The sequence below is a fragment of the Leopardus geoffroyi genome, chromosome C3 (assembly GCF_018350155.1).
Source record: "Leopardus geoffroyi isolate Oge1 chromosome C3, O.geoffroyi_Oge1_pat1.0, whole genome shotgun sequence".
Taxonomy (NCBI): Eukaryota; Metazoa; Chordata; class Mammalia; order Carnivora; family Felidae; genus Leopardus; species Leopardus geoffroyi.
This window is the reverse complement of record NC_059338.1, coordinates 27,356,060-27,374,388: the sequence shown is the minus strand read 5'-3', so window position 1 is coordinate 27,374,388 and position 18,329 is coordinate 27,356,060. Positions and strand designations below refer to the sequence as shown.

Sequence of the window (18,329 nt, the reverse complement as noted above, 5' to 3'; positions counted from 1 at the left end):
GAGATCAATAAATGGTAGTTGAATGAATGACTGAAAGGTAAATGCCCAACTCAAGCACTTGCCCGGGCCCCAGTGGGAAGCCTCGGTTCTAGGAGTCTCGAACATGGGGGTGGGGGGGGGGGTGGCTAAGGAGCTGCTTAAATAATGGGAGAGACTGAAAATGCTAGATGCCAGGGGAAAGGGCCCTCACCTGTGCCACAAAGCAAATTCCACTCTAGGTTTCTGTAAGGGCCTACCTCCCGCGGTCTTCACTGGGTGAGAAGGTGAGGGAAGGGGAATTTCTGGAATCCAGAATCCAGTCTCAGCTTGAGAATAAACCAGGAGGGCTAGAATTCAATTCCTGGAATGGAGGCAGATGCCACTGATGTCTCTTCTTCCCCGCAGCCCCTCCCAGCAAGGCTGCTCCCACAGGTCTCCCCAACCCCCTCCCAGTCTATGGATCCTGCAGCCTGAGGAATCGGCCTGAGTTTCCGTAGGGTGAGAAAGCCCATCAGCTCAAAGTAGGGGAGAAAAGCCCTGGGCCTGCCACCAGAGGACCTCTGTTCTGTTCCTTCCAAATGAATTGTGTGATCCCTTGCCGGACACTAATTTGCTGTACATGGAAACAAATGAGAGACACAGATTTCGTTAGAAAGACAAATCACGAACCAGACTTGAGTTTCAAAAAAAACAACAACAAACACCTGGTTACTGAGTTCAAGGCGAAATTAAAACCAAACCACTGCAGCTTCCGAACCAACTGAACCAGAAGAGAACTGGAACCACATATCATCAAAGGCCCTGCATTCAAAAGATGCTCCTGGACCTCACCTCCGTGGACTCTGGCTTTCCCACATCGGATTCTGCACTCGTTCATTTCCCAGGAGCATATGGTCCAACAGACAGGTTTTCCCTCTGCAAACACACTCCGACTGCCCAGCTCGAGTGCCTTCCCCGTCATCAACACTGCTCTGCCCGAGATCGCAGAGTAAAATGGAGCTCTTAGCACCCCCCACCAAACCTCGTTATTGCCAGAATCAGAGCACGAAACCGTCAACACAACAAAACACCAAAACCCCAACCAACAAAGGTCGAGCCACAAAGACCTCTGTGGTGACAGAGATCTGCGATCCTCTGAGTCCAGCTCCTCTAAGCCAGCAAAGAAAGAGGGCTGTGATTTAATTCTGCATCACCCCCTTGCAGATTCAGACACCCCGCTTTCTAATGAGCTCAGTAAAGGCTGTCCCATCCAGTCCTCTCCCCAGGAATTGCAGGAAGTGGGAAAAATGAAATTGCTGCTTGTCAAGAGTAGATGACCACCCACACCCAGCAAGGGGGTGAGCTGGGAGCCAGGCCTCCCGTGGAGGACCCAGCAAGGTTCCTGCAGTGGAAAAATGGGCCGGCTTGCTGCTGAGACAGCTGCTGAGATTTGCTCCTCTCTCATAAAAATACAGCCGGAACTGTCCATCCTTTGTCTCCCTCGGACCCTCCCAGCTGAAGTCACCATTGCCTTCCAGGGGCAGAGTCCTCCCTATCTGGTTCCAGAAGCAACCCTCACCACAGACCTGAGAGTTAGCTGTTTGATTACACTATGTTGGGAGATGAACCTTGGCTGTCTTCATACCTAGCTGCAGCCTCCTTTTATCTCCTGTCATCTTGGCCCAGGCCGATATTATGGCCTTCTGTCTTGATATATCTGCCTGGCCCTCTTACTCCCAGTCCCTAAAGGGGCAGCTTTGTCCCCAAGCCTTTAGGCCCAACCTGGAGCTACATTAGTTTCCCAAACTCTGTCTTCCTGGATCCGGTTTCCTCCCCTTGCCCTGGGTTATGTATGACAAGGACTAAGGGCATGGGACAGATACTGCCTGCCTTCAGCTATCACCAGACTCCTCCGCAGGGGAGTGGGAAGAGAGACACTGAGAAGAATTTCAAAGTCCAGCTGGAGCCCCACCAACTGTAAGAAGCTATCCCCCAAAGGCTCCCAGCCCATCTTCAGCTTCTCCACTAGACTTTCCATGGATTTTTCACCTAGATCCAACTTTTAGACATGATCACACAGTGTTTTGTTGTTATCTAGTTTATGTGTTTCCACAACTCGATCAGATGCTTCTAGAACACAGGGACAGTGTCATATAAAACTATGTTATATCGGGGCGCCTGGGTGGCGCAGTCGGTTAAGCGTCCGACTTCAGCCAGGTCACGATCTCGCGGTCCATGAGTTCGAGCCCCGCGTCGGGCTCTGGGCTGATGGCTCAGAGCCTGGAGCCTGTTTCCGATTCTGTGTCTCCCTCTCTCTCTGCCCCTCCCCCGTTCATGCTCTGTCTCTCTCTGTCCCCAAAAAAATAAATAAACGTTGAAAAAAAAAAAATTAAAAAAAAAAAAAAAAAAAAAAAACTATGTTATATGAAACTGCCCAGAATTGCCCTGGGCATGGACCATCCCTGCCTGCCACCTAGGTTTCCAATCTACCTTCCACACTGTTGCCACAGCGAGCGGGCTCGATGCAGACCTGGAGAGGCCACTCAGGGCCCTCAGTAGTCCAGCCCCAGACGGTCTTGCCAGCCTTCACTCCATTCTTCCTACCTCTGTACCCTTGCTCATGCCATTACCCTCATAGCTTCACCTCTCCCACCCGTCCAAAACAGATTACAGCTTACTCTTCAAGGTTTTTCAGGTACCTCCAGATACCGTCTCCTTTCTAGAGCCTTCTCACATTCCTGTCGGAAATAGTCACTCCCTGGAGTTTCCACGGAAGTGTGGTAGCCTCCCCCACCAACCCCATCCACAGTTGTCCTCCCCACGATCTCAGCTACCCACAATCAACCACACTCCGGAAGCAGATGATCCTTCTTCTGATGTACCGTAAGGTCAATAGCAGCCTGGACGCCATGTCACGGGGCCTACGTCAATCATCTCACTTCATCTCATCACATAGACATTTTATCATCTCATGTCAACACAAGAAGAGTAAATATAGTACATTAAGATATTTTGAGAAAGAGGGGCACCTGGGTGGTTCAGGTCGGTTAAGTGTCCGACTTCAGTTCAGGCCATGACCTCAGGGTTCATGAGTTGGAGCCCCACATCGGGCTCTGTGCTGACAGCTCGGAGCCTGGAGCCTGCTGAGGCCTTGTGTCTCCCTCTCTCACTGCCCCTCCCCACTGGTGCTCTGTCTCTCTCTCTCTCTCTCTCTGTCTCAAAAGTAAATAAACATAAAAAATTTCTATTTTATTTTATTTTATTCATGTATTTCTTTTTAAAATATAATTTATTGTCAAGTTGGCTAACATACGGTAGTATTCTTGGTTTTGGAGGTAGATTCCCATGGTTCATCGCTTACATACAATGCCCAGTGCTCATCCCAACAACAAAAAATTTCTTCAAAGATATTTTGAGAGGGAGAGAGACCATGTTCATATCACTTTTATTACAGTATATTGTTATAATTGTTCTGATTTGTTATCAGTTATTGCTGTTAATCTCTTACTGTGCCTAACGTATAAATTAAACTTTATCATGGGTATATATGTAGGTACATATAGGAAAAAACATAGAGTATACAGGGTTCAGTACTATCCATGATTTCAGGCATCCACTAAGGGTCTTGGAACATATCCCCCATGTATAAGGGGGGACTACTGTATTTTCATACTTCACTTTTTATTTTTTATTTTTTTAGATATTTTTTGAAGTTTTTATTTATTTATTTTTGGGAGAGAGAGAGAGAGAGAGAAAGCATGAACAGGGGAGGAGCAGGAAGAGAGGAGGACAGAGGATCTAAAGCAGGCTCTGTGTGGACAGCAGAGAACCCCTGACCTGAGCCGAAGGCAGATACTTAAACCGACTGAGCCACCCAGGGGCTCCCCCAACTTCACTTTTTAATAAGTACTACCTGGCACATAGTAAGCACTCAACAAATATGTTTCAAAGAATATAACACCTTCCATTGTGGTTACTTATGCTATGAATATATCTTTTTCCTCCACTAAACAATAAGCTTTATTATCTCTGTATATCTTGTCTGGACCCAATAGATGTTGAAGCAATAGACACACTGAGTTGAATAGTACATATTCAGTAATGAGTAGAATGAATAAATAAAATTCATTGAAATGAGTGTACCTAAATGGTAGATACCAGCTCAAAAGGTTTCTATATAACTTTCCTTCCATTATATATATATTATATATATATATAATATATATAATATATACATATACACATTATATATTATACATATATATATGTATATATATGTGTATATATATATACATATATATGTATATATGTGTGTATATATATATACATATACACATTATATAATATATAATATATACATATACACATACGTGTATGCATATATTATATATATTATAATATAATATATTATATTATAATATTTTATATATAATATAATTTTTTTTTTAACAGAGAGAGAGGGAGAGCATGTGTGCAAGTGCGGGAGGGGCAGAGAAGACAGAAAGGGAAAGAATCCTAAGCAGGTTCCACACCCAGCATAGAGTCGCACTTGGGGCTTGATCTTACAACCGTGAGATCATGACCTGAGCTGAAATCAAGAGTCAGACACTTAACCGACTGAGCCACCCCGGTGCCCCTACGTTACTTTCTATATTACTTAATACAAGGGACAAAAACCCAATTCAGTGTAGCTTATGCGTGCATAAATGAGTCATGTAACTAACTCATTTGTAGGAACAGGGAGGGCACAGTAGGATATGAGATACAGTTGACTCAGATGCTGCCAGTCCTCTCTTCACCTTTCCTCTTGGCCTCTCTCCCCACGTAAGCTTTATTCTTTCCCACTGGCAACCTTCTTTCATGTGCAGGAAACATGGCCGCTGATAATTCCAGAGCCTCACTCCTCACGATGCACACTGCTGGAGGGAATCAAGACTTGTCCTCTCTGTGGTCTTAGGTTCAAGAACCTCAGGAAAGGATGTAGCTGGCTCAGTTTGGGTCAAGTAGTGGTGGGACCTCTAATAAAATGACAGTTCCCATGTTAACAGTGAGGAGAAAGAGCGTCTTAAAGAAGCGGGTCTGGGTGCGGGGAGGATGGTTGCTGTTCTAGACAGCAGATGCTTCCAGAAGGGAGAGATGCAGCTTGCATTCCAGGGAGGTGAGGGCAAACAGCAAGTGTGATTTGGGGACCTCAAGATGGAAGCTCGCAAGAGGCCAGAGGAGCATATTATGTTCAGCACCTAAGGGAGAGACAAGGTCGACTGCATTTTCTTCAAGTGAGAGGAGGAGTGGGGACAGGGTCCACAGTGGTGGCCTCCCTGCCACAACCGGCCTGCTCTGCAGACGCCATGGCCTAGCTGAGGAAAGCCAGGCTGGAACTAATGAAGCAGAGAACGTGTAAGGTCAAGGGGGCAGTGTGGATAAGAAGAGAAAGGGGCTATTCAGAGGCTAGGGCAGCTAGCCATACACAACAGCCCAATCAGGAACTTCTGGTGTTGGAGGCAGTGCCCTCCCTCTTGCCATGGTAGGGAGAAGGGGCGCAACTCCAGTGTCATAGACCTCAAGCCTGCTGCTGGAAGAAACAAGGCACCGAGGCTTCTTGGTTTCCAGAAAATGCAGGTTTCGGTGGCTGGCTCAGCTGTAGACACCAGGCTGCAGCTGCCCTAGAGCCACCTTGACCTACCCTCTCACATCCTTGTCTCCTGCCTACACAAGGGCTGGGGGGTTGGAATAGGGTGGAAGGTTCCTCTTCTCTTATCCCACAGCCCCCACCTGGGCAGGGGGAGCACTAGGCTCTGAGAGAAGGGAGGATCTACCTAAAGGCTACCATGGAAGCCATGTTCCCGGTCTGCCCGTGAATCCCAGCCAGCCAGAGGTGGGACACACCTAAGATCCTCTTTGGTGGCACCTCCCCAACAGGGCCTGTCTCCCTGGGACCCAGGGAGTTTGAAGAAAGGATCTTGCCTTTCAAACTAACTAACTGGCTACGAACTGGCAGCATGTTCCAGCCCCCACTTGCCAGGCGGCCAAAGTAGACTTCTCCTTTAATGGGACCACACATCTGGCCTAAATTGTTACTCCCCCAAGACAAGTTTACTGAACAGTTAGGCAATGCTTCCACGCACAGCCACTGCAGAGAAGCTTAAAATATACTCTAATACATTTAAAGCACCATCCTGGAGACCGGCTTTCTCATGATAAAGATGCGACTGACCGACACTCATTGGGCTTTAAAATGTCAAGTTATTGCAATCCAGCAGGGAGCCTGACAAGGCATTAAATCTGAAGCTGTGTTCGGCTGATTCCTTTCCTCCCATTTCCCATGCCTTCCCCCCAAAATTGATCTGGGCTCCTGAAGCTGACATTTTGGTAGGACTTTCTGAACCGTAACAAGGTATGGTCTCTATCCCTGCTTCTTCCATGGAAATGCCCTGGGGAGTGGGGTGGGAGGGCCCAGAGAAGTTGGGAGGGGGGCAGGGAGTGAAAGAGGACACATCTCACCCTTGGTGTCCTCTAAGTGCCAAGGAGGGTGAAACTTGGAAAAGAAGTCCATGGATGGTTTCCATTAGAAGGTGACCCTAAAGTCCCCTCCACACCCCTGCAACGTTCCACCAGCTGGGCTGGAGAGGAGAGGCACGGGACAGGCAGGGGATTATCTTAGACCTGGTTCCCAAGATAGATGGTGATGGCATGGTGGCAGGCAGTCTCCCGCACCACATTCGGGAGCTCTAAGTGCTGAGCCCAGCGCAACAAGTCTAAAAATATGTCCTTCCTTTGATCTGTTTAACTTTCCCAAGGTCAGAAATAGGATGCAGATGGGTTACTGAGAAACAGTAGGATAGGAAAATAAAGAGGGGGGGAGCGGGGGGAAGGACCCAAATGTTAGGAAATTGGGGAGGATGGTAAAGGCCAGGAGGAAAGTAAACCCTAGGAGTGTAATTCACAAGTCGGTTTCTGCATGTGCAAACGGTTCTTCATCCTGGGGCAGGGAGGACAGGATGCAAAGCAGGACAGGTGCAGCCTGAGGGGCTGGTTAGGATCTAAGAGGCTTCTTCCCCAACCCCTGAAGCTCTGGTAGGTCACCTTCTTCACTACACAGTGTACAACTCAAACCTGTGAAGTGTATGTCAACCTGCCCTCCACAAGCATATGAATACAAATGACGGGTGTGCTGAGGTAGGTGTGGGAATATATCAGTCAATACAGATGTGTTCTGTGAACCAGTTGATGGTGCATGTTTGTACTTGAAAGCCACAAGCAAAATCCAGGCGAGAGCTAGAGGTGGTACTCTTGCACAATGTTGGTGGGGGTGTGGCTGTGGAGGTGTGATTAACAGTTTCTAGGCTGCATATAAGTGTGCGTGGATGTCTGCGTGTGTGCAAATTAAAATGGAAATGTGTGTCGGAGCATGATACAAGAGCGGGAAGGTCCGTGGGCTTTGAAGTCAGTCTGACTTGGCTTTGCATCCTGGCTCTGTCATTAATCAGGTGTGTAACCTTGGTCCAGCCACTGAGCCTCAATTTCCTCAACTCTGAAATGAGGACAATAAGTACCTTCCAAGATGGCCAGGAGTATTGGAAACAATGCCATGTGCTTTAGCCCACACATAGCAGGGCTGAAAAGAGGACAGCTGTTATCATGCACTGTGGATGGGCCTCTGGTCGGCAGAGAGGCAAGAGGGAGCAGAATATGACCCAGGATTGTGTGTGCGAAGTCTGGGTGAGGAGATGTGTGCTAAGATTTATGGGTAAGCAAAGCTGTGTACCTGTGTGCACCCAAGGCGATTCCTTCTCCTCCAGGGAGGCCCCTTTTCTGCAAGGGTTCGGAGTGGGGGGGGGGGGCCGGTGGCACAATTTCCGAAGACACCTTGGGCTTCTGGGTTCTGGGTCTGAGTGAGTTAAGAGGTTGAGAGGCCCGGTAGGAGCTGCAGGAAGCCAACTGCCAGCCGAGGCTTCCTTTTTTCCCTCCACCCAGCAACGGCTGAATACCGCCACCCACATCCACTTCCCACCTCCAACCCCCCACCCTTACTTTCCTTCCCACAAGTGACATCAAGGGCGGGGTGGAAACCCGAGAGAGGAGAGAGGATTTCTCCCCTCCATTTCGCCATTCCCCCTTAAGACAAACCAGGAAGCAGCTGCGGCTCCAAATCGGGCCACCTTAACAGTAGAGTAATGGTCTGGCCTCCAGCCAAGCCCCACCTCCGTTCCAGCTCTCGCTCCTCCCCCTTCTCCTCCCGCACTGCTCCGGGAGAGCTGATGAGCCGGAGTCTGGCCCGAGTTGGCTGGAGCTGTTGCCATGACAAGCATTTTCTTAAGAAAGCTCTGCTGTTGAGACCGTCCAAAGCTGGGGGTTGAGGAGGGGAGCACGAACTTCCTGGGAAACGATCTCTCCGAAGAGAGCTAGGCCGGAGACACCCGTCCAGCTTCCCTGCACCCATTTTCTTCCAGGAACCTGAGAGGTCCTTCCCTTTGGGAGCGCTGGGGGAGGAGACCCAGCCCACTCCCCGGCCGTAGCTGGAAAGGCAAGAGAGCAAAGCCAGCATCTCTAGCGTGGTTGCCACACTGGGGAGACCGGTGGGTGGTCACCCCCACCCCACCCCGTCCATGGAAACCCGGAGGGAGAGTCCCGCTTGGAGAAGCCTGGATCTTTGCTAGAAAGAGAGGTAGGCTTGCAGAGAATGAATTGAGTCGCGATTTGCAAACTTTGTTTCTTTCTTTGCTCTCAATGGCTTCTAAAAACTCCCTGAATTTCCTCTTCCTAGCATGTTTCTTGCGACTGGGTTTGGAGTGTGTGTGTGTGTGTGTGTGTGTGTGTGTGTGCGCGCGCGCACACACACAGATTTGTCAAATACTGTGTTTCCTAGATTCCGTTCTGAGAAACCATATAATCAAACAAGTGATTTCTTTCTCTTTTCCTAGTTTTTGTCATTCCTGGGCTGTGGGGGTAAGGAAATGGAGGCACTGTCTTTTTCACACCCAAACTGAGCTTTTGGAAAAAGCATTTATTTTCCCCCATCCGTTCCTGCCCTCCCCCTCCCCCTTGGCTTGGGAATGAGACGCAGAATGGAAAACTGTTGCAAAAATATTTTCCGCGTCTGTTCCCTTTCTCCGAAGCCCCAAAGAGAGATGGGAAAAAAAAAAAAAAGAAAAGAAAAGAAAGAACCGAGTAAGAAATCTTCAACAGGAAGGAGGGGCTGCCGTGGGGACCGGCCGAGGGGCTCACTGGGGGGTGGGCGGAGGTCCGAGAAGGAGGGGAATGGGAAAGGGGAGTGCACAAATTAAATTTCTTTAGCTTTGTAGAGAAACCTCAGCAGTTTCTCTGCCGCTTGCAAAACATCCTCAGACTTTCACGTCTATAATTAGCTGTGGAAAAAGCTGGGAGTTCCCTCGCCCCGCTGTTGTTGAGTGTGTGCCGAGCGTCAAGAACCAACTGTATGAGTGTCTCTGAGGGCACCGCCCCACACATCTCGGGTCCCGGAGGAGAGGAAAGAGCAGGGGGTGAAGTTGGAAAGTTTGCAGATCCAAGGCCGGTGCCTGTGGGGCCGGTGAGCGTTGGGCGGCTGGGGGTTGGTCCCCGGCGTCCTTGGGAGGGTCCCTGAGCGTCCTGGGCCACTGCGCCCTTGCAGAAGAGCTGGAAATGAAGGCTGGGCTGGTCGCTCCTGCTCTCCTGCAACCCGCTCGCTCCTTCGCATACTTGGCTGGCTCTTGGGGTGGAGGAGGCCGGCTGGCACCCTCCCCAAGGCGAGGCCCGCCTCACGTCTGCGAAGGACCCACCGCTCCTCTCCAGCAGCGGGGGCGGGAGGGGGGAACGCGGGAGTGGCCTGCGCATCCTGGGAGCGAGTGGGCACTCGGCTGGCCAGAGACGCCTCCCCCGGGCATTCCTTCCGGACTTACAACAACTTGCAGACGCGGTGTCGGCGCCGGCTGGCCTGGTAGGGGGGATGTCAGATGGAGAAACCGCGGGCACGCAACTGACGCGGCGGGGGAGGGGAAGTGAATCCCAGGCTACAGCGCCATCTCCTCCTCTGGGTGGGGTGTCTGGCAGGAGGCTGCAGATCCTCTCCCTCCTGGAGCTCCTCCTCAGAGATGCCCCTTCTCGACCTTCCTATACCGAGCCCCGCTTCAGCCCCCTGAGCGCCGGGCCCTCTTTCTCTGGAAGAAAGGGAAGAGAGGGTCATCCAAGGCAGGGACAGGCCGTGGAGAGGGGCCTAGGGGTCCGGACGGACTGGCTGGGAGAAGGTGGAGGAGGAGGAGGACAGGAGGCGATGGTGGCTCCGATGGCTTAGTGAGCCTGGTTCCCTGTTGGCTAGGGGTGGTGGCATGGGGGGCGGGCTCCGGGAGGTGGGTCCTGGACCCCACAGATCAGTGGGGTCAGTCTGGGGTAGGGAGGGAGAGGAAGCACCTGCCCTCTGCCCCGGCTGGTTTGGTTGGAGGGGTGGTAAAGGTGGGAGCTTAGAAACTGGGAAGAAGGAAGCAAAGGACTCTTGGAGGAGAGCTTAAGTGGAGGCCCAGGAAACAACAGGATTCAATTTTCATTTTGAGGCGTTGGATGATTGATCTGACTGCACCCCAAGGGCACCCTTGTCTTCTGATCCAGAAGGGAATGAGGCCTTCCCCAGGGGCCGAGGACCCAAGACAAGATCCATGCCCTTGTTCTGTAGGCAAGGGGGGCGGAGGAGAGGAGTCCTTTTTTTTTTTTTTTCCTCCTGTTGGGGAGCCCTATCCTCCCTGCCACCATCTTGCCGAGGTACAACCTCGAAATCACCAACGCCCCCCCCCCCCCGCGCGCGCGCCCTTCCATGGTGGGGGCCGATAATCCCACCCTCCCAACAGTTGGCCTTCCTATTTGCAGTTTTCTGACTAGGGGCAGATTCTGGTGGGCTCGGGGAGGGCTTCTCGCTGAGGAGCAGGTCCCTATTTAGCGCACACCGAGGCGCCTGCCTACCCCTCCCCCCACCCGCTGTGGCCTTGAGTCGCGGGGCGGGGGCGGCGGGGGACACCTTCTCTCCCTTCCCGCCTTGGCCGCACCAAACCCGCTGCCCCGGGGCCCGAAGCTGCCGGCGGCCCCGCCCCGTCGCGGCCCCTCCCGCAGCTCGGCCCCGCCCCCTCGGCTCCGCGCTCTTGCGAGTACTTTGCGCGGGAGGCGCTCCGAGCCGCCGCAGAGCTCAGGTTTGCTGCCTCCCGGCCTCCCCCAGCCTCCGTCCCCTCCCCGTCCGGCTGCCTCCTCCGCGTCCCTGGCCGGATTCAAGGGCAAGTCGACGGAGGCACAGGCGTAGCCCCGGGGCTCCCAGCACCTAGCGCGGTGGCTGGCACGTTCTAAGGTGCTTGGGCAATGTTTGGTGAAAGAAGGAAGTGACATTTGGGGAGATCCTGGGACCGATTGCCTAGCTTGCCCTGTGGGCTTCAGTTCCCCGCCGCACGATGGAAAGCCCGCACCCACTGTAATGGTGGGAGGGCGTGGCTGAGTCAGATTTGTCCGATTTCTGTGATCTTGGGTGTCTGAAGAGAAGTCAAAATGGGAACGCCCAGTTAGTTTGCCCCAGGTATGAGTGCTGGAAGACGGAAAGCGGTGAGGAGGAGGGCGTGGAGGTCCCTGAGCCATGATAACTGGAGAGCCTCACTCTTCCCCAGCATCGTTGGCTGGAGGGTCTTCAGAGGAAGAGGGGCACTGGGGGCTGCTTGGCTCTGACTCAGCTGCCCCTTGTCGGCAACTCAACCCTCCACGGGAAACTGCCACCCTTTAGCTTCTCCCGGGAATCCTCATGGACCCTTTTTCTCTTTTTTGCCTGTGTTCTCTGTCTTGGACCCAGCACCCAAAGACATGGATAAGCCCTGCCCTTGTGGGGCCTTCCAGATCCAGGAAGCTTTGGAGGGAGGAAAGGAAGATGTTCGTTCTGGCTCCCCAGGACCTAAGAGTCGTGTTTGGCTTAGGTTGACCCAGGTGTTCGGTTTGACCTTGAAGAAAAATGCTCTACCCTGGGCCTCACTGCCTTGGTGGAGGAATTCTTCCAGCCCTTTGAAGTCTTTCCCCCAGCCTAGCCCTCAGACAGTACTCTTCCCAGCCCGGTTCCCTGCTCCTCGGACTTGCGTTCATTCCTATCATCCGCAAATGGTACTTGGTCAGACAGGATGATATCCTTTCCCCACTCGTTTCCCCTTTCTGTAGAGTGGGTCATAGAAATGAAGCAGGCCCTCGGGCTGGAGTCCCCAAGGCTTGTGTGGAATGTTTGGTGCTTCCTCTTCCAACATCCCTTTGTCTCCTCTTTCCTCTTTCCCTTGTATGAGCCAGTCTTGTTCCACTGACTTATTTCCTCTGCACATATTAAAAGAGAAATGACAGAGACTTTTGAATTCTGCCTCCACCTGAAGCCAGTTCTCTGTGTTCAGCCCACAGGAATGTGGGTTCAAGAGGGAAACCAGGCAGGATCAAGTTAGGACCAGAGCCAAGGGCTCCCCAGGAGCAACACAGGAGGGGTTCGAACCAATTTGTGTTGAGGAGTGGTGGGTGGGATGGTGCAGAGGCCAAAGGAGAGAAAAGGGAGGTGAGGACTTAGGCGACCAAAGGCCAAGGATCCCTCCTTTCTTCTCCACTCTAGCTCCTCTCTGGCTGAAGTTTTCAGCCCCATCACTTCTCTGTGCTCTGGTTTCCCAAGTACAGAAATCTCTGGGACCATTCACATATGGGGCACCTGGGTGGCTCAGTCAGTTAAACGTCCGACTTCTGCTCAAGTCATGATCTCACTGTTAGTGGGTTCGAGGCCCGCGTCCGGCTCTGTGTTGACAGCTCAGAGCCTGGAGCCTGCTTTGGATTCTGTGTCTCCCTCGCTCTCCACCCCTCCCCCACTCACATTCTCTCTCTCTCTCTCTCTCTCTCTCTCTCTCTCTCTCAAAAAATAAACACTAAAAAAAAAAAAAAAAAAAAAATCTCTGGAACCGTTCAGAATGTTGAACTGGAATGGAATCAGTGAGACCCCTTTGCTCTTGCCTTTCTGCCATGTCACTAGGACCAGAGGATCTTGAGGCAGTGTGTTTACTGATGGGACCAAGGACTCTCAGACTCAGGGAAACTCTCAGCTCAGAACACCTCTAGCAAGATCCACCTAGGTTGCAAAATCAGTGCTCAAAGTGCAAACCGGTACAACTCCTACAGAGGGCAAGCTAGCACTATCTAACAAAACAACATATGCATTTACCCAGCTATCCTACTTCTAGGAATTTATCCAGAAAGTGCACGTTCACAGATACAAAAAGACATATGCACAAGGTGATTCTTTAAGGCATATTTGCAGCAGGAAAGGAAATCACTGGAAACCACCCAATGCCCATCTTTAACAGACTGGCTGAATGAACAGAAGTACGGCCACACAGTGGAGTACTATGCAGCCAAAAAAAAGAGTAGGAGCCCTGTGAACTTACATGCTGTGATTTCTAGGATATATATTTTTTTAAATATTTACTTATTTATTTTAAGAGAGAGAGGCAGAGAGAATCCCAAGCAGGCCCCACGCTGTCAGCACAGAACCTGACACAGGGCTTGAGCCCACAAACCGCGAGATCATGACCTGAGTGGAAATCAGGAGTCGGACACTTAACTGACTGAGCCGCTCAGGCATCCCTGTAGGATATGTTGTTAAATGCAAAATGCAAGATGCAAAAGAGTGCGTGTATAGAGCATGGCACTTTTGTTGAGAAAACAGGAGAAATCAGAATACTTTTTGCAAACACACACACACACACACACACACACAGGATAAACCAGAAATTAATATAAATGGTTCCCTGTAGGGTGAATAGGAACAGGATAGAGAAGATAGAGATGGCAATGAAACTTTACTAATGCTACTATTTTAGACAGTTTTGACTTCTGAACCAGGTAAATAGTTTTTCCTGGTTACATAGATCCAAAAGAAAGAAAAAAGCAAACCCTAAAGCCAACCACAACAGAAACAATGAACCTGGGTATCAATTTGATTCCTCTACAAAGAAAATAATTAATTCGAGTAATCTTTTTGTTTAATGCCTTGACTCTTAGTGGAATGTATATTCTCAGGATAAAAAGCACTACCAAAAAAAAAAAATCTTGAACTTTACTCTCTAATTGTGTTATTGGTCATGGGGTTGGCATCATAAATTGGAAACGGTTTTTTGTTTGTTGTAGGATAGTTCAGATGCGTATATTGACATCTCTGGAAGTCAGGGTTTTGATCTGGAAGAAGAGAGTCGAAAATACGGAATGGGGGAAGGTGAGGCAGAACCCTGTGATTTTTTATGTATCTCCTAGGTCTGTTCACTGGAAGGGTCTAGAAGTACTGCTACCCGGTAGCACAGAAGACACCTCACGCCCAGATGTTTATTTCTAAATACCACTTGCCCCTAAGAGGAAGCAGTGCTCCATGGAGAAACGGCTGATTCTAAATCTGGGACTGAGAAACCCACCGGGCAATTTTGGGACACACTGAACGTTGAAAAGAATAACAGTAATAGATTATAAGACGCTGAATAAAAGATGTCCATTCTGACAGCGAAAGCCGAGCAGGGAGGGAACACTCTTCACACAGGGATGCCCGCTAATGAAAGGTGGAGGCAATAACTTTAAATGTACTAGTTTGCAGCCCCTCATATAGTCACTGGTTCAGGCTGGGCTTGCTAATGAATGACACAAATCATTAGATGAAAGGTTGATCTCAATGTGTCACCTGGTGGATTGCTTACTCCTTGCAAAAAGAAAAACCTGTCTTTGCAACGGGGACATCCGGCACTGACCGTCTTAACCAAGCGACCAAACATCAGCAGTAGTGGGACCACCTGGCGTGAGTTCTTCCTGATGTGCTCTACGTGCAGCCACATCAGCTATAGTCTCGCCAAACATGTGTCTGTGGAGCCTAATGACGAGGAGACCAAAGCCAAATCTAGAATGTGAGCGATTCCACAGGACAACTGATTGAGACTTCAAGAAAGTGAAGGTCATTAAAAGAAGCCCTGAAATGATATGCTTGGGGAGAAGGGCAGGAAGACAGAAACCAGTCTAGATGTAAAGAAGCTAAAGAAACATCATAGCCAGGGGCGCCTGGGGGGCTCAGTCGGTTAAGCGTCCGACTTCGGCTCAGGTCACGATCTCGCGTTTCCTGGGTTCGGGCCCCCGCGTCGGGCTCTGTGCCGACAGCTCGGAGCCTGGAGCCCGCTTCAGATTCTGTGTCTCCCTCTCTTTCTCTCTGCCCTCTCCTGCTTGCACTCTATCTCTCAAAAATAATAACATTAAAAAAAAAAACATAATAGCCAATTGCAATATGTAAACTTTAACTGGACCTTGGGTTAAAAAAAAAAAAAAAAAAAAAGACTGTAAGAGACATCCTGGGACAATTGGACAACTTTTAATACAGATATGAGATGATATATAATTATTGTTAATTGTGGAATATGTCATAGCAGTAATGATAATGGTTTTATAGGAGCATATCCTCGTGCTTAGAGATTATGCAAAAGTATTTAGGGGCAAAGGGGTTTGCAAGTGACTCGGCTCCTCCAGCCCCACACAGCACATGGAGGGACCTTCTTGATGACGTAGTTGCCCCTGGGAGGCTTCCTTCTCTCCCTGCTGCTGTCAGCATTGGGCTTTCCCTTTCCTGGTGGGGGCAGCTGGGGCACAATGGGTGGGCCAGCTGGACCAGGGGCAACAGGTGGGAGCAGGACTTTCCTTACCAGGCCACGGGCCAGCTGAGGAAGCCTAAGAGCTGCAGGCTTCCAGAATCACCCACCTACTTTTCGAGGGGATGCCCCGGGCTGTGAGAGGAGGAATCCACCAATCACCCTGAGGCTGTTTCTGACCAAGCTTTCGCATCCCTTCTGAATTCTGTAATTCGGTGATTCTGAAAGAACTCGGCAGTGCCTGCCCCAAGCCTTCATGCTTGGGCTAAGCAAAGCCTTCTGGCCCCCCTTCTTGGCAAGGACCGTGTACCAGCTGCACTGTCAGTGACCCAGATCACCGTACTCTCCACCCCCGCCTTTCCAGCCTGGTCCCAGCTCTGGAGAGAGATCAGGTTTACAGGACTGCCATTCTCTCTCTCTCTCTCTCTCTCTCTCTGTCTCTCTCTCTCTCCCCTCCCTGGAAACCCTGGCATGACTCAGGGCTCTTTTCACGCAGGAGGGGGCTATTGATCCCTTCGTCAATTCCCCTTCTGTCTTGCTAGGGAGCCTGTAAGAGCGCGAGACAGGAAGTTGAAAGGGGGCAGACAGGGCAGAGTTTGTTCTCATGTGCTGCCACGCCTGCCAGAAGAGCATGGGACTGGGAGTCAGAAAACTGGTGACCTGGACTCTTGCCTACTGTGTGACCTTGACTAAGGTGGTGATGTCTCTGGGCCTTTGTCTCCCCCACTGTAAAATGAAGCCAAGCTTGGACAAAGGCATTTCCGATTCAAGACTCCTTTCCCACAAAGGGGTACAATTCTCAATGCTCAAACCAAACTCTTTACCTTAGAGTCTAGCACAAGGTAGTAGCCTGTGGCCAACTTCCATCCCTCTATCCAGGATGACCAGAGGTGGGGAGTCCTAAAGGAACCTGTCCTGTAGACAACCACTTTTAAGGTTTCGGAGTAGGACGGGTCCTCAGATTCCCCACCTTACCTGCCTTGGATGTTCAATTAAGAAGTTCTTGCTCAGTATCTCCCGAAGCTAAGATTCTGCTATGTCCTAGGCCAGAAACTAAGAAAGACTGGCTAGAGAGAGATACAGAGGTCCAAGCCTTCGGGGAGTTTACCATCTCCTAGACAACATGATTTTCCCAGAGTGATTAGATTGCACCACGAACCATACGAAATTGCCAATATGCAACCACTTTTGACCTACAGAGGGCATTTCACATGGTTCAGCCTCGTATTAACGGTAGGAAATACTGGAAATCAGTGACTACAGTCAGCGCCGTGGGATAGAGAGACGAGGTCTATGGGTTGGGTTTGGAGAAATGTGGCCAGCTGCTGGGCCAGCCTGTCCTCCCTCTCCATCCAGACTTTTGGCCTTGGAGGTAGACACATTGGCCAAACCCTTGTCCAGACTCTGGGTGAGTTTCCGGCACTAGCATTTCTGGTAACTGGCCAGGTCAGCTGCCCCTGGGGAGAGAGGAGAGTGCTGTCCATCCGTAGTGCCCTATTCCTGTGCCCTGACTGCCCTGCCTCATATTTTAGGAGCTGAGGAGGGAGGGTTGTCAGAAAGGAGGAATTCGGGAATATCCACTCTATTCTTCCCCCCCATCTGGGGGCAGACTAGAGCAGGATCGCACACAGGAAGCCTCATCTGGCACAGGGACACATGACCTGGTGGTGCTGGGGTCTGAAGGACGTGAGTAGGAATGTGGAGGCCAGAATTTGGCAGGGCTCACCTGGAATTGTTCTTGGAGGAGGTGATTGCCAAACAGGATCTGAAGGAGGAGACAGGCTAGGTGGAGGAGAGCTTGGGGGAGGGGAGGCGGGTTGGGATGAAAGAGCTGAGATGCTGCATCCGGCAGACGGCAGAGGACACTGAGCGTCCTGGAGAGTCAGATGCTCTGGCAGGTGAGGGAGGCCGTCTGCTGCCCCCCACTGGAATGGCTCCGGCCTGTGTCTGAGCCAGCACCCGTGTGGCAGCAGGATGGCGTCTGGCCTCAGCAGCAGCCTGCTGCCTGTCTGCTCTCCTGGTGCTTGTGGACCATTAGGATGCTTTTTTGATGTTTCCTGCCTGCCGTCTGTACCACAGCCTTCTTTGTGGGATGCACTCAGATGACATCTGTTAGCATCGCTAGGACAGACACAGCTGGCATCCACACTTCCAGGGGCTTTCTGACCTTGGTGCAGGGGAGGTCAGTTACCAGGCTTTGGCTGGGGGGCGGGGTGGCTGTTCGTGCTATTGAGCCAGAGCATTTGAGATGGACAGAGTTGGAAGAATGGTCCAATGTATCCTCTTTGGCAAGTGAGAAACCTGAAACCCGGAGACTTACGTGCCCAAGGACGCCAGGCGAGTTTGATAGTTTGATGCTGAGCCAGCGTTAGACCCCACTTCTCCCCACTCCAAGTCCGTGGCTGAGCCTCTGACCCCATCCGTGCAGCACTCGTGACCCAGCTCAACACCCAACCTCCCCACTGCCCGGTCTCTCTATCCAAGTAACAGGCAGAAGCACCCCAGCCGCTCCAGGGATGACGTGTGGTGTGGTGAGGTCGTGTGATAGAAGCACTTTGGAAGATGCCGGAAACCGTAAAAGTGCTGTGCCATGATTGTAACTGCTGCTACCCTTCTTACCAATCTGGGTCATTAGCAGTGAGGAAAATGCAAAGGAGGAGCGCTCCTGCACCGCCCTGATCGCCGTGTAGCTCCTAATGGAGCTGGGTCTCTTCTCCTGGTACT

General features: G+C 51.0%; 1 protein-coding gene across 13 annotated transcripts in view; it reads left to right on the top strand.

Moving 5' to 3' along the window:
• Positions 1-8,181: 8,181 nt before the first annotated feature.
• The window catches only part of ATP2B4 (ATPase plasma membrane Ca2+ transporting 4), a 98,130-nt gene continuing 87,982 nt past the window's right edge, over positions 8,182-18,329 (top strand). For 8 of the 13 annotated variants that reach the window (XM_045456399.1, XM_045456404.1, XM_045456402.1 and 5 more), the window contains exon 1: positions 8,182-8,623. The gene's annotated coding sequence lies outside the window, so the exon portion shown is untranslated. Of the gene's footprint in view, positions 8,624-9,240; positions 9,506-9,735; positions 9,893-18,329 lie in introns of those variants that run through there. The other 5 variants (XM_045456396.1, XM_045456406.1, XM_045456400.1 and 2 more) reach the window with 5 other exon arrangements.